The 15,384-nt window shown below is 38.9% G+C and overlaps 1 protein-coding gene across 5 annotated transcripts in view; it reads right to left on the bottom strand.

Moving 5' to 3' along the window:
- The window catches only part of Galphaq (G protein alpha q subunit), a 55,702-nt gene that overhangs the window by 39,586 nt on the left and 732 nt on the right, over window positions 1-15,384 (bottom strand). The window lies entirely within an intron of this gene.

The following is a 15,384-nucleotide window of genomic DNA, read 5'->3' as shown; positions in this document are numbered from 1 at the left end:
ACCACCTAAGTTAAGAATTTCAATGCTAGTGATGGGTAGATCACCCCACAGCAGATTCTCATCAATACCTATATACATACAAATAAAATGGTAACATAAGAGAAATGTCAATTGTGCAGTAATCTTAAATTTTGCCAAGTATAACCTAAGAAAACAGAAAATAAAGATGTAATTGCTATCTCCTTATGTCACTTTAGTTATTTTGACACAAGAGGGCTTCAAGATAATGTTACGTTGTCATCTGTAAGATGGTAAAGTAGTTAGGACTAACCCTCTTTGCCTGAAGTCTGGTCCGTCTCATTCCAACTTCGGGGTTAAACAAGTCATTTTCACCACTCCTATAGAAAAATCCCTCGCATGAACCACACTGGCATGACTGCATTCAAGCCACCATCCAGCTTTAAAACAGTACCAATACAGAACAGGACTGGCCACAGAGGCAAAGTGCTCCAGATGCAATCATCATACCACAGAATACACTGAACATATCTTACACTTGCCAACTCTAGCCTTACCCACACAACAACAATAATTTCTTCGAATGACATGAGCCAGTCTGGTGGCCTACTGGTGTTTGGGAGCTGTGGGTCTCCTGCAGACCTAGGACAATGGACCAATTGATCATATTTCTTGAATTTACAGTGACCAATGATAGGTGCCTGCTCATGGTGGTCCTGTGCGATGGATGGATGTTGGAAATGATCAACTCTGTGCTGCCAACCTTCAAAACCCATTGACACTTTCACTTCCATTTGGATATACAGCCCCTCCACTCTAGGCCCAAGATCTCTATAAACTCAAGCTACTTTTCCCTGAGTTTTCCACATTAGGAGCCAACAACTGCTGACTGCTCCCCTCCTCCTCTTGTTAGCCAGTAACATAGACAAACTTACATTAATAACAAACAACTGCCTAAAGTTTCCCAGAGGAATCCATGGCAGGCAAGGAGCTTGTTTCATAGGACATGAGGGCATGTAACATCCCCCCCCCCCTTTTTCTGGTCAACAAAATATTCCCTCTCCCTTTCTATGCTATTTTCTAGGAGAAACTTATCAACATTGTCAAGAATGCAACACAAAACACTAGTCAGGCTAGCTTTGATAAAACTACCACAGGTAGCCATCAAAGTTCATTATAATGTAATCAACATGAATCATATACTATAAAAATATTCTCTTCCTCACTTAATCATAACCAAGATCCTCATTTGACTTGGAAACAGGGGACATGCCCCCCCTCCTCTCTCAGTGCCACATATGTATACCAACTCAGCCTCCCACCCCTCTCCCTCTCTACTTTTGCCGACACAACAAAGGCTCAAGAATCATTGCTATCTATTGTGGGACTGCATGTTTCTAACTGATGTATCTCAGAGCGATACTTATTTCTAAATTCACACATGCACACGGAAGATACTGTGCACCAAATTTGGTAATCCCAACACCAAATTCTTCCAACCTAAGACTATGACAACTTGATAAGAGCATTTTTTTCTTCTTCTCCTTTGAACTGTTTTTTGATACTTGAGGCAACAATTATTAAGGCCATTCTGCAATTGTATAAACAGAGTACAGCCAAGGTATAATACAATTTCAAGGCCAATAGTTTCCAAATAAAGTAAACTTATAGTTGAAGTGAAAATAAGCTGGTTAATACAGACCAAATCCTCTATATTGCAACTAATTTTGACTATAATGTTCAAGTCACTGACACGAAAGATAAATTTGACAGATCTCTTGGTTTGGGATGATGGGAGGGTGGAAAGACATCTGATACAGACAAGTTTTATCACCTCCCAGATGAGGTAAAGAATTATGGCTCTTATTTTATAAAGAAGTCACAATTTGCACCCCACCCCCCATTTCCCCATCCTAAGGATTATTCATTACAAAATCTCTTAATAGTTCCAAAATTCAATGTGCCACTGGCTCTTAAGTTTGCACTTACTAAAGAAGAAGAAGGAAGAAGAAGGAAGAAGAAGAATCAGAAGAAGAATGAGGAGGAAGAAGAAGAATAAGGAAGAAGAAGAAAAATTGGACACCTTATGCCTACCTGAATAAGATCTATTACATGAGGATGAAATCATCTCAGCTGCTCCCCTTAGTACTGACTCGACCTTATCTACATCCTCCACCAGATAAGGAACTACAACTGAACCGAATTCTCCCGGGTGAAACTAAAGAAGCTTTGTGTAATGGCATGACTAATTCATCTTTAGAAATTGTCATTTCTTTGGATGAAGTTTTTACATATGGATGCATCAAGTGCTCTGAGGCTTTGTGATCATTAATACTAATGCTTAATCTTTTGTTAATGTCAACAATAGTAATTACAGTATGTCTCACATTATTAGCATAATGAAATCTGGAATCTGACTTTCAGACAGGCACTTTATTACAACCACACCATGACCTTGTGAAAACCACATTCTAATGTACAAATTCAAGATTCCACTACCTAGCCAAAGCTCTGAAACTACCTGCACACAAGTTCCTAGTAGTACAATTTGTTTCCCCATTTTTGACAGTGACACTTTTTTCAGAGATGTGCAATTTTTATTTTATCGAAGGTCAGTCTTTCCATCGGTTTGGTTATGATAGAAAGGAGGAAAACTGGTCCGTGGAATAAAAGGTTTTTATCAGGTGCTGGGTTAGGTAGTTTGCTAAGTACTTAGGAGCCATGGATTTCATGCAGAAAAACTCCTGGGGCATCAGATTGATTGGTTTTCATGTGGGAATTGTGTCTTTTTCTAAATTGCTAGGATTTTGTTGTACTTCCAGGAGTGGTTGAAAATATGTCTGGGCTTTCACTACTATTGGGCCTTGGTGGAAGTTGGATATCATGTTAGGACCTTCTGCATTTTCTACATATGTGTTGAAAAAAGTGACTTCTATGCCTGGTTTTATCCTGCATATCATTCTAGGTATCTTCCCTTTTTCTGGAATTTTGGGTTTGGAATTTGTTTTGTACAAGCGCTTGCTGATGATATTACATTGCTGTTTTGGCGATACAATTTTTCCTAAAGATGCTCTGCTTCCTGGGTGGGTGAGTTAATTTCCCAAATTTTTAGTTCTTATTGTGCTCCACATTTGTTGATGTTTTCCTATTTAAAGTTTATATTTTTTCAGTTTTCTTTAATTTCATTTTGTGATGTCTTTAAATTCAAGTATCTTTTTCTTATGAATTTTCATTTACCTTTCAGTTCTTTTCTGTTTTTATAAAGATAACTATCCCATCATGTAACACAAGCACAACTAAAGATGATCCAACTGCTTCCTGGGTGGAGCAAGTTAATTTCCCAGTTTTTAGGTTTTTATTATTTGATGTTTTCCCATGCATTGCTTATATATTTTTTCAGTTTTCTTTCATTCTATCTTGTGACGTCTTAAATATCTATCTTATGTGGTTCTTATGAGTTGTTTATACACTACAACAAATGTTATTATTTCCCAGATACTACACCCACAACTGTCCTGAGCATGTCCAGTATTGTATTTCATGTCTCTTTTGCTTTCCTTGCCTGTGTGTATGAAAGCTCACCTTGGAATGTTTACACTCAGTGCTGGTACCTAATCAACATGATCTATACGATTACACTGGTTTCATATTCCCTTAACCATTCTGACATGCTTAATGCTTCACGTGCAATTAGCACCATCCATACAACCTCAAAAGCCCTAATGGAGTCACAAGAAGTGTTCCTGCCTTAAATGCAGGAGGCCCATGTTTGATCCCTAGGAAATGCTCTTTGGCAATTGCTCCAGTCTCACTTGCATGGCTTCCCAACCCCTCTCTGCAACAGTGGACATCACAGGTGCAACACACCAGTGTTACACTTCACTTAAGGCACTAAATCATTACGAGCTGACGACACTGGCTTCATGCTCCATTTACAACCACAACCATTCCAACATGTTCAACATTTTAAGTGCACTTCCCACCACCCATAAAACCTTACCAAACCACATTAAACCACCATGGTGTGGTACAATGGTTGTATCATCCCTCTGGAGATAGGATGATGGTTCTGCAGTAGACCCTTAAGGCCACACCCACACATTGAATATACAATCTCACCATGCTGGATTAAGCCACTGTGGTAAGGTAGAAGGAATACATCATTCCCCCAAGGAGTAGGGCTGCACTCCTACAGTGAATCCTCAAAGCTGAACAATACAACATGTGTCATTCTGTAAGTCCTACAGTCATTTCACACAGATACATATAATCTCTTTGTTGAAGGTTTTGTGGAGTGAACCAATGGCTGAGGCCAGTTTCCCAACACTTGAGGTCCTACCGCAAGAGAACTGGGACAATGGATGGACTGTAATTCTGCATGCACACAATCATATACAGAAACAGTCCATAACAAATGCAAGTATCATGATGCCGAGTATGACTGTGCACAAAGTTTTGAGACACATTTCATGGCAAACTCCACATATTCCATGCTTTTTGTCCCAAAATATTGGTATTCTGCATACCAAGTATGCCTGCAAGAAGAAACTCCACTTTATATTTTTCCAACTGCTATGCACCATCATCAACATCCCAGAAAATCATCTTGGCAAAGGGCTTTTGGTGCTGCTTCAACAACAGACAGGCCATCAAGATGTTCATCAAGCTATTTAACCCTCATTGCATTCTCTTGTAATCAGTCAACCTGCTCAGGTCTAATGACACTACATGGAGTGGCACTGAAGAGCAGATTGTCCATGGACCCCAGTCAATATATACGAAGTTGGTGTGAGAAAATATGGAAATTGAGTCCACTTGGCCACTGCAGCCACCATCAAGCCTTTCTAAACCACCAGAAAAGGCAGGATGACCAAATTGCAGGTAACTCCAGTATGCAACACTTCACCCCATACTGTACAAAACATTATGGAAGACTGCATTGTATACAATCACCCATACTAATAACACAATATACACTCTAGAAAGGAGTTGTGGGAAAACCCTGTTCCAGCCATGGCATTCCTCAGAGAGACAGGACTGCTTGGCCAGAGTCTAAAGCCCCAATCACATTATCACAATTCTCATCAAATGTTGTAAATTTGAAAAGTTGTAGGACAACTTCGCTTGCAGTATTCTAAATTCACTAAAGCCAATTCAATATAATACAATAGAAAAAAAGGTAAACTAAGTCCTTTCTACTCAAACGAACTCACCTGAATCGTGTGTAAGACTGGTGCTTAAGGAACAACAAAAATAACAATCATTCACCCACAACACCCACCAAAATTTCTGTTGTTGTCATTCTTTAGTCTGTATGGCTGAGTAGTCCCATGTTCCTGAGGAACGCCACAGCTGGAATAGGATTTTTCCACAAATTCCTTTTAGTGTCCATTATGTTGTTTCCCAGAATTTCTCTGCTGGGTTGATTTCAGGGGAACTTTTGTGAAGTATAAAATTTGGAGTGCCCATTTTCTGTGTTTTTGGATGGTTGCTTTCTTGGGTACTTGGAGCAGATTTTTACTGGTGATTTTTGAGTTGAATACTACTTGGATTGTATATGTATATATCTTATGTTAACTAGATTGTGTGTTGTGTGAGGTGATGTGAGGGGTAATGAGGGTCTGAGGACTCATGTGTGCAGTGTGTATCTTTTTTGTAGTCTATGGGTGTAACCCAGGGGTCTCCAGAACACTGCAGTACATATAAATATAACTGATAATAATTTCAAATCAAACTATAAATATGCCCACAAACAATAGAATAATATATCTCTTAAAATGACAAGTAGTGGCAAAAATAATATTATTGTTATAAACCAGAATTCCATAGAACCACAATGATGAAAGTTCCAACAGTTCTCACAGAAAGCTGGTATTCTGACTCAGACATCTAATATCAACATACATACTCACAGAATAGGCCCTAAAAATCTATAAATATGTCTTGTTTTTGTTTGTCTAATTCCATGAAACAGCTATATTTTTATACATCTGGCATCAGCGTGACTTCCTTTTCTGTGTGGTGTGCACAGCACGCTTCAATCCTAAGTTACCCATCAAACATCAGAGTAAATTGATGCATAAACACCTCACTGATTGGAGATATTGTGTTCCTGTGCTGCTGTTTGCCTTATTTCCTGGACATTACTACATTTACTATATGTCCAATAATCAACTGCATCATGATGAAGAGGAAAATCAAGGAAAAGATGGAAAAATTGATCCAAAAGTGGAATGAAAGTTGTGCTAGAAGGAGGGCAAGACGTGAGAGGCTTGGTATGGGACACCACCGCCTCGCGTGTCACCACCACCACAACCTCCACTGCCAACACCATCTCCACCACCAAATATCACCACACCTGACAACACAGCTGACAAAGTGCTTTCTTCCAGAAAAAGAGAAGATGAGAAAAATTCAGGAGGAGGAAGAGAAAATAGCTGGCGAAAGAGAAACGTATGGGGCGGGGATCGCCTGTGTAGGATAATAAAATTCGTCTGGGGAGCTTTGTCATTGAGCATTGAGAAGGCGCTCATTGCTGGTAAAAATAATCCACTCTGCAATGATTTGACAAAGTGATGACACCCCAGCAGTGAGGTTTTAAACCAGTAAAAGCGCAAAATCTTCAAGTATGAAGAGGACCACTTGGCAAGTAACATACATTTTAATATTATATAGTAGATATAAATATATATGAAAATATTCAGTCAACTTATTCAATATACATTATATAATAATGTGTGTGAATATAATAAAAATTGCACAATAAATAACAGAGATATGCAATGCTGAAAACTTTAAATGCTTGTATCTCAAAACCAAATATTTGCAATAAAAAATATGCCAAAAAATTTTAATCATTTGTAGCAGCCTGAAAATGCTTCTGATAGTGTATAATAGGTATATCTTTACTGCCATGCCTGTTTTTTCCAATATCTTGAGAAACAGAGCGACGGGCTCCATCTAAGTGGAAAAAAAGGGTGACGTAAGTGACCATATTTATGACACCTATATCTCACATTGTATATTGAATTTTTAAAAAAGCAGGCATGAAAGAGTTTATAGGATCTATAAATATTACCATGAAAAAGCAGAAGTCTGTAGTACAAAAATACAACGTATGTATTCAATTATGAAAAAAAAAAAAAAAAAAAAAGTTATGACGTCAAGACATAGCAAGTTCTTGGGTTCACAACTTATTCCTACCTATATTTTAAACAAAACCTGATAGTTTCAAGTTGAAAGATCAAACTTTTTTTGTACAATTTTTTTTCCCTTAATACAATGGAAAACCCTATATTCAAATCAAACACACACACACATTGCTGTGAATCATTACTCCAACTCTCATGGGCAGGGAGTTGGGTGTGTGCGTGTAAGGTCACAGCATTACCCATAGATCTGTCATATATGAGCTCTGAACTCTCATCCGGGAGGGTAATAGCTGTTGATCATGAGTCCAACATATGATCCAAGACTATGGTGAATCACAGAGGCTGGTGTGATGGTATAGTGCTCACTAACTCAACAATCTAAGTTACATCCCTGCCCAGGGCTGAAAAGCAGCACAACAACCCAGCTCTGATAGACAATGAGGTATGTATATATGTGTATACAAGGTCACAACATTACCCTTAGATTGAACCACATACAAGCTATGAGTCCTCATCTGCGAGGGTTACAGCTGTCAACTGCCAAATTCGACATGTGATTCAAAACCATGGCAAATCACAAATACACAAAAACTTGTCTTACCCTCATTCATCACAGAAATGGAATAAATAAACATTATACATCAAGTATTCTTAGACATTTACCAATAAAGTCAAGGACATTCCAAGTGAACTCAAAACCCTCTTCCTAATCATTACTACAAGCATGGACTCACTTAACTTTAATAACACTATTCTTTGTATCATAATAAATACATGAAGGTTCTGAGTGGGTTAGTCTAATATCAACTCATCTAATTTGACCCAACTCAACCAACCCTGCTCTTGGTTGGAGCAAAATAGCTCCAACCAAATCTACAGCAACACTTCTCACCAACTCGACAAAAGAACACAAATACATACCTCATCTCTACATCAACAACACTCTAATACCACACACAAACACACCGAAAATTCTTGGTGTAACATACGATACATCCATGTCTTTCAAACAACACCTCACAAACATAAAAAACAAATGGACACCTAGACTTAACGCACTTAAGTCAATCACTGGAACAACATTTGGACAAAACAAAGAAACTAATATAACAATATACAAACAATGCATACGCTCAGTGATGAATTATGCGAGTCCTGCATGGGCTCCCAATCTCAGTGAGACACACCACAACACCCTTCAAATCATACAAAACAAAGCCCTAAAAACAATTACAGGCTGCACAAATACAACACCTACAGACCATTTACACCATGAAACAAAAGTCCTCAAAGTCAAGGACCACCTCGACATGAGAGGCACACAAACACTTGCTGCAGCCACCACAAACACATCACACCCGCTCCACTACATAGCAGAACACCCACACACACCAAGAAACATTAAAACTACACCCAAAGACCTTTATTACGCACAGATACTCTCTTCTCTTCCTCCACAACCACCAAATACCAGCCTCCGGAAACATATTCATAATCATATCACTCACCGCTCCATTAACACACTGAAAGACAACACACTGCTGCATGCCAGACCCCCTGATATCCACCCTTCTGAATCCTCTCTCCCACGAAAGGACAGAGTCCACTTGGCCAGACTGCGATGCGGTCACCACCCAGCACTTCTAAGCTACCAGAAGAGGCTGGACGACCGTGTTGTGAACAGCTGCCCAGGATGTAACACTTCACCCCATACCATACAACACATAATGGAAGACTGCATTATACACAATCATGCACGCAAACAACACAACATACTCTCTATAAAGGATTTGTGGGAAAACCCAGTTTCGGCTGTGGTCTTCCTTGGGGAGACGGGACTGCTCGGACAGACAGTCTAGGGAACGACAACAACAACAACAACAACCCTGCTCTTGTATCTCGAACACTCAAAATCAAGTTAGTGTATTTACCTAGTTGTACCTAGTTGTATTTTATGGGAAGGGGAGCTATGCTCGTGGTGTCCCGTCTTTATATCTCATTTTATCTAAACTATTTTTAAATTCATGTGATGAATCTTAAATGTTTACTTCCCAATATGGGTGACAAATACCATACAAAACTCGTCATTCCTCAACTGACCTCTCTTATTGGGTATAAAAGATTTACATCTAATTTTTTCATCAATTTTTGTAACTTCTTCACAGTCTTTGCATTAGCTCTCATATGCTGCAATCAACAACCTTGTTAGTAAAAGGCAACATGTACCATAGGGGGACTAAGTACTGGTACCTGTGAGTGGTGGTGGTTGTGCGAGACAGCCACCAATGACAACTGTCTCCTTGCTGCACATCATCAAAACCTGTCAGCATCCTCACCTTAAATTGATGGTGCAATCCCGAGGACAGATGCTGGACCAGACCCACCTTTATCAACTTTGTACCTCCTCTAGCTTTTCACATAAAGTAACCTGACAACTTGCATCTGGCCCCCTCCCTCTACTAATAGCCAATGACACAATTGCATATTAATACAACATACCAGCCCAAAGTTTCTCTCAAGGGATCTCTAGAAGGGCACAAGGGTTGCTGCTGGTCAATGTGAAACTACGAGTTTCTATAGTCAGTAATATCCTAGGTAACTTATATTCTATACAGAAACAACTGTTATTACATCATGTACAAAATTCTTTCAGTACATACATCAACAGCACAATGCAAGAATACACATGGACAACTGTATATACATGTGCCAAAAGGTGCTTTCTCCCTTATAAAGGGGTGGCCAAGTCATTGGCTTGTATCTATCCTTCACCAATCCCGCTCTCACTCCATCCTAAAACCCATTTGTTGTCCCATCTTATTTCCTTGTGGATAGTCACCCCCTCCCCCAGTTCTTGGGTCAGAGAACCTCCATAGATGGGCCTAGCAGCCAAAGCTGGTTTGCCTCCACCACTTCATTTTGTGGCAACATACCCTCTTCACATCAAATCCAGAATTTACAGTACATACAAATGGACTGGATCAATTCTTTATCCCTTCACAACCATTCTCCACTCACCCAAAACACCTTTCCTCTTATCAATCTATCTTATTCTCAGTCTTGCCCTCAAGTTCACTTCATCCATTTCCACACTTTCCACACTATTTTTGTTCATCTTTCTGCATTCATTCTTTCCAAACTATCAGTTTTCTTTTATCAATCTTATTTGCCAGCTATCTTTCCACGCCCAATCTCTGTCTCACATTTCTCACTATCCATCCTTGTAACCTCAGCCATATTTCCTAGACTTTTATTTCAAACACTTTCAGGTTCTTCCTCTCTAATGATTTTCAATTCCAATCTCTGCTCAATATTGTTTCACGGGGTCCAATCACCCCCTTCATAGTATTTCTCTTTTAATTAAACTTCAAGGCACTGAAGTGGATGAAACCCAACTTGCTAAATCGGAATACTGTGAGAGCATACTTCCAAGATAACCTTCATAGGTAAATGTTCATCTATCAAATGCACAAATACATATAAAACTCATACAGGGAACATTATCACACAGGACATTCTGATTGAGCAAATTAGTAAATAAGCTTCACCCTCAATGCTTTAAAATTGAACTTCAATGGACCAACATGATAGCTGCCTCCTAGATGATCAAGAGAGCCCTCTCTCTGCTGTCCTACTTAAAAACTTACAACTGTAAACACACACCTTCATCTGGAGATGAGCAGCTGGCACTTTGTTTCCAGACTAGGCCTAAGATGACTCAATGTCAATGATCTCCTCCCAGATTTCACACAAGGAGAATTGGCAAAAACTTCCCTTCTATTATCCACTGACATAACATACCCACACTAATAATAAACAAGTCCAAAGTTTCTTTACAGAGATCTATGGGAAGGCTTGAGGAACAGTGCCAGTATATGTGGGGGTGTAGGTTCCAGTCAGTGTAATTTGAAGCAAGTTATTATTTTCAAGAACTTCTAATTAGAAATACACAAGGACAAATGATTGGTACTTGCAAGTGGCAGTACTGTAAGATGGGCATTGGATTAATATCCCTGCCAGTCATCTATAAAACCCATAAAAGTCTTCACCTCTGAACTTTGGCCATTTCCTCCACCTTTTTTGTACATGGTGACATGACACCATGTGATTACTCTCCTACAGTTACTATTACAGTGTGATATAGTAACAGTCCTATACTATACTTAATATAAACAACAGTCCAATGTCTCTTTCCACTGATATCTTTAAGAGGGCTTGAGAATTGTAGCTAGCAACTACAGGACTGTGGGTTTCTAATCAGTAACCTTGAGGTATTTATTAGTTACAATTGTAAATTGGATGGTTTGGACACATGGAAAGAATGAGTGAAGAAAGACTAGTAAAGGAGGTATGGAAGGCAGATGTGGAGGGAGTGAACATGAGGGGACGTCCTAGGATGAGATGGATGGATGGGGTGAAGGGGGCTTTGGGGAAGAGGGGAATGTCTGTTGAGGAAGGACAGGAGAGGACAGAAGACAGGGGTGAATGGAGAATGGTTGTATATGGAAGATGTTGTGATGCATGAGGGGAGGTAGTGTGTGTGAGCAAAATTTTGACGCAGCCCGAAGGGATTTCTCCCCGTCCTCTCCTTTATATGGGGCAACGGAGAGGGGGGGGTCGCCGATTTAATGAAGCGGCCTTGCTGTGGATGTGCTGTGTCTTGCGACACTGCTTCTGACCCAGGGCAGTGATGACCCGTCATCTAGGAGGTGCTAAGATGGGAGGGAGGGTGGAGGGGTGTGGAGTGTTTTCGGGGATGGAACGGGTGGGAATGATTTTATGCCTTTTCCTTTTTGGCTACCTCCCTAGTAAGGGGGAAAAAAGCCTTGGTATATGTATGTATGTACAATTGTAAATTACTGCAGTTCTACTGCCAAATACTATTCTATTCCATCATGTGGCCAATTAAAAGGACTTAAAATCTGCACAACTGAAATGAAACTAATAATATCAGTGAAAAAGTCAGGCACAATAATGGATACAAATTCAACTGAGGAAGTATTTTGAATACAGTATATGTAATTACTACCTAAAATCTGCACAAAAGTTTTGAAGATAAAACACAAATGCTGATTCATAACCTATTTCTAAATTTGACTATTGACTACAACAATGGAGGTCAGAAAATGAACACACTCAGAGTAGTCAAGGTATGTCCATAAGTTTTGTGCAACACAAATACTAATAATTGTATATAGAGAACTCATCAGAACTATATTTAACTATGTATTCACAATATGGTATCAACCAATTAATAAAAGAAAACAACCTACAAACAAGACCTAAAAAGTAAAAATAATAGCTGGCAGTAATAAAATAACTGTGGAACTGTCACATCAAACACAACATATAATCAATCTCGGCAGTATTGTACATAAAACATTTACAACCTTCCCCCAACATCCCACAATGTATCTACACAAACCACATATACAAAGACTACAGAGCACTCCTTAACTGGCTGCCAATTTCCATACTACACTAAAAATGTCTCTCAAATCACTCACAAGCAAGAGCGGCACTGGCATAATCAGGTCACCATTCTTACTAAAATGGTACAAATACAGAACTGATTGGAAAGAAAGAGAAGAATAAAGAGAAGAAGAAAGAGAAGAAGAAGATGAAAGAGAAGAAGAAGAAGAAAGAGAAGAGGAAGAAGAAAGAGGAGAAGAAGAAGAAGAAAGAGAAGAGGAAGAAGAAAGAGAAGAAGAAGAAAGAGGAGGAAGAAAGAGGAAGAAGAAGAAAGAGGAGGAAGAAAGAGGAAGAAGAAGAAAGAGGAGGAAGAAAGAGGAAGAAGAAAGAGGAGAAGAAAGAGGAAGAAGAAAGAGGAGAAGAAAGAGGAAGAAGAAAGAGGAAGAAGAAAGAGGAGAAGAAAGAGGAGAAGAAAGAGGAGAAGAAAGAGGAGAAGAAAGAGGAGAAGAAAGAGGAGAAGAAAGAGGAGAAGAAGAAGAAAGAGGAGAAGAAGAAGAAGAAAGAGGAGAAGAAGAAGAAGAAGAAAGAGGAGAAGAAGAAGAAGAAGAAAGAGGAGAAGAAGAAGAAGAAGAAAGAGGAGAAGAAGAAGAAGAAGAAAGAGGAGAAGAAGAAGAAGAAGAAGAAGAAGAAGAAGAAGAAGAAGAAAGAAGAAGAAGAAAGAGAAGAAGAAGAAGAAGAAGAAGAAGAAGAAGAAGAAGAAGAAGAAGAAGAAGAAGAAGAAGAAGAAGAAGAAGAAGAAGAAGAAGAAGAAGAAGAAGAAGAAGAAGAAGAAGAAGAAGAAGAAGAAGAAGAAGAAGAAGAAGAAGAAGAAGAAGAAGAAGAAGAAGAAGAAGAAGAAGAAGAAATTACTCACTTCACAGGGTGACTTGTGGGCTGAACCAGTGGCCATGACCAATTTTTCAGGAGCCACAGATTTCCTGCATGAGAGAACTAGGCAAACAGACTGACTGATTTATTGATAGCTCTCCAATAGGAAACAAAACTTTCAGGAGGTGGAGGAGGCAGAGGTGGAGGAAGAGGAGCAGCAGCAGAAGAGTAAGCATAGGAAGAATAAGAACAAAAATAAGAATATGAAGACCACTGACACCATATGATCTATCAAGACCCAATACATATTGTAGTGAGAGGAATCACATTAATAGTGAGAGGAATCACATTAATATCAATGTTCAAACCACATTAATATAACCTGACTTGAGAATGTAATATGCTTGCAGAAGATACAAAGAACATCCCATAAATTGAGCTAGAAGACTTGAAACCTCTTTATTTGAGAGGTGTTAGGATCAAGAACTCTAAATTGTAAATGATCCATGTGAACTGTGAAGTAAGGGCTATGATAATGTGGAGAATTAAAAATTAATCATGTCCATCAAAAGGATACAGTAATCCTTGATAACGGGTAGAAAATCAGAGGAAGCACATTCTACAAATTAACCTATAACCACCAAGACACTCTTTACTTTTAAAATACTTTCTTCACAACAAAAGAAAGGCAAACTGTATCTTTTATTAAGAATGGGTGGGGCTTGTATAAACATTACTATACAGGAGACATTTGTAATGTTATAGAGGTCTTAACTGGCATTCATATTTGTACATGTACATTTGTTCTTGAAGCTCCAGTGTTCAGGTAACAGAATTACTATACGGGAAAAAAAAAAAAAAAAAAAAAAAAAAAATATTATATATAAATAAAAAATGGTGTTTTGTGGGCAAAGTTTCTTATACCTGGCTTAAATCTCTCCTTTACCATCTCTCTGACTCCACCTGTTCGCTACAAAATTGTCCCAAAGGATAGATGGACTGGTTATTGACAAAGTCAAAGAAATACAAATGCAGTCACAGATCTGCGTATCTCCAGGCTTAGGTTACACTTTCTTTTACTTGTAGAAAACTCCTTGCACATTCATCACGGTTTAAACAAAGCCCGAGGTCATTTGTTTAGATAAATTCTATAACCATGATACTTTAGGTCTTAAAAATAATATGAATTTCACAAATACATGAACACATTATATGGTCAATGAGCAATTTCACATTCATGTATGCAACACAGAAAACGCACAGAAAAGGCAACTTTCACGCAAATGGGCTAATATATATGCAAAGCACAAGTATATACCTTCAATAGCTGGCAATGATAGCAACAAGGCTTCAAAACATTAACAATGAAAGCAATGTGTGGCCAACACCTGCAAAGGTACCAATTCTAGGTAAAACTTGTACAGGTTACAGTACCAACCACACAGATGACTAAAGACCATAACTTTCATATACATTTTCACTTCAAAATGGTGGTCTTGGTAACAATACACAAACATAATAGGTTTCAAAGAGGCTGATGACCTCATTTCACCTTTTTTCCAGGTACTCAGTTGAACAGCTTTCTAGGGAGGTGTTGATTACAGTACACTAGTGACTAGAACACTTTTTGCAATCACCACTACAGACTTCCACCTTGAATAGCACATAGGATCACAACTTTCTATCTTTCCTAAAATATCCCACCCATGTTAATGTCATAATATACATCTAGGAAACAACTAAGCCCAACATATGGGGCAATTCCTAAATACCTATAAGTCTGGGATTGGTAATCTAGGCATACCTAAATACCCCTACAAATCCTTCACCCACACGATGTTTGTGATTCACTAAATCCTACAGACTCGATTTGAAGTGCATGGACGTAACAGTAACTGAGGCAGTGCAAGTGGGAGGGTCTACACTTGCCCCGTGGCTCTGAGCTGTCAAGGAACGGGGCGCAACAGGAGAACAGGGCCCAATTCAATCAGCTGGT

This window comes from Oratosquilla oratoria, chromosome 24 (assembly GCF_046742065.1).
Source record: "Oratosquilla oratoria isolate Oo_2021 chromosome 24, ASM4674206v1, whole genome shotgun sequence".
Classification (NCBI taxonomy): Eukaryota; Metazoa; Arthropoda; class Malacostraca; order Stomatopoda; family Squillidae; genus Oratosquilla; species Oratosquilla oratoria.
Note: the sequence above shows the minus strand (reverse complement) of the source record. Positions and strands in the feature narration are given on the sequence as shown.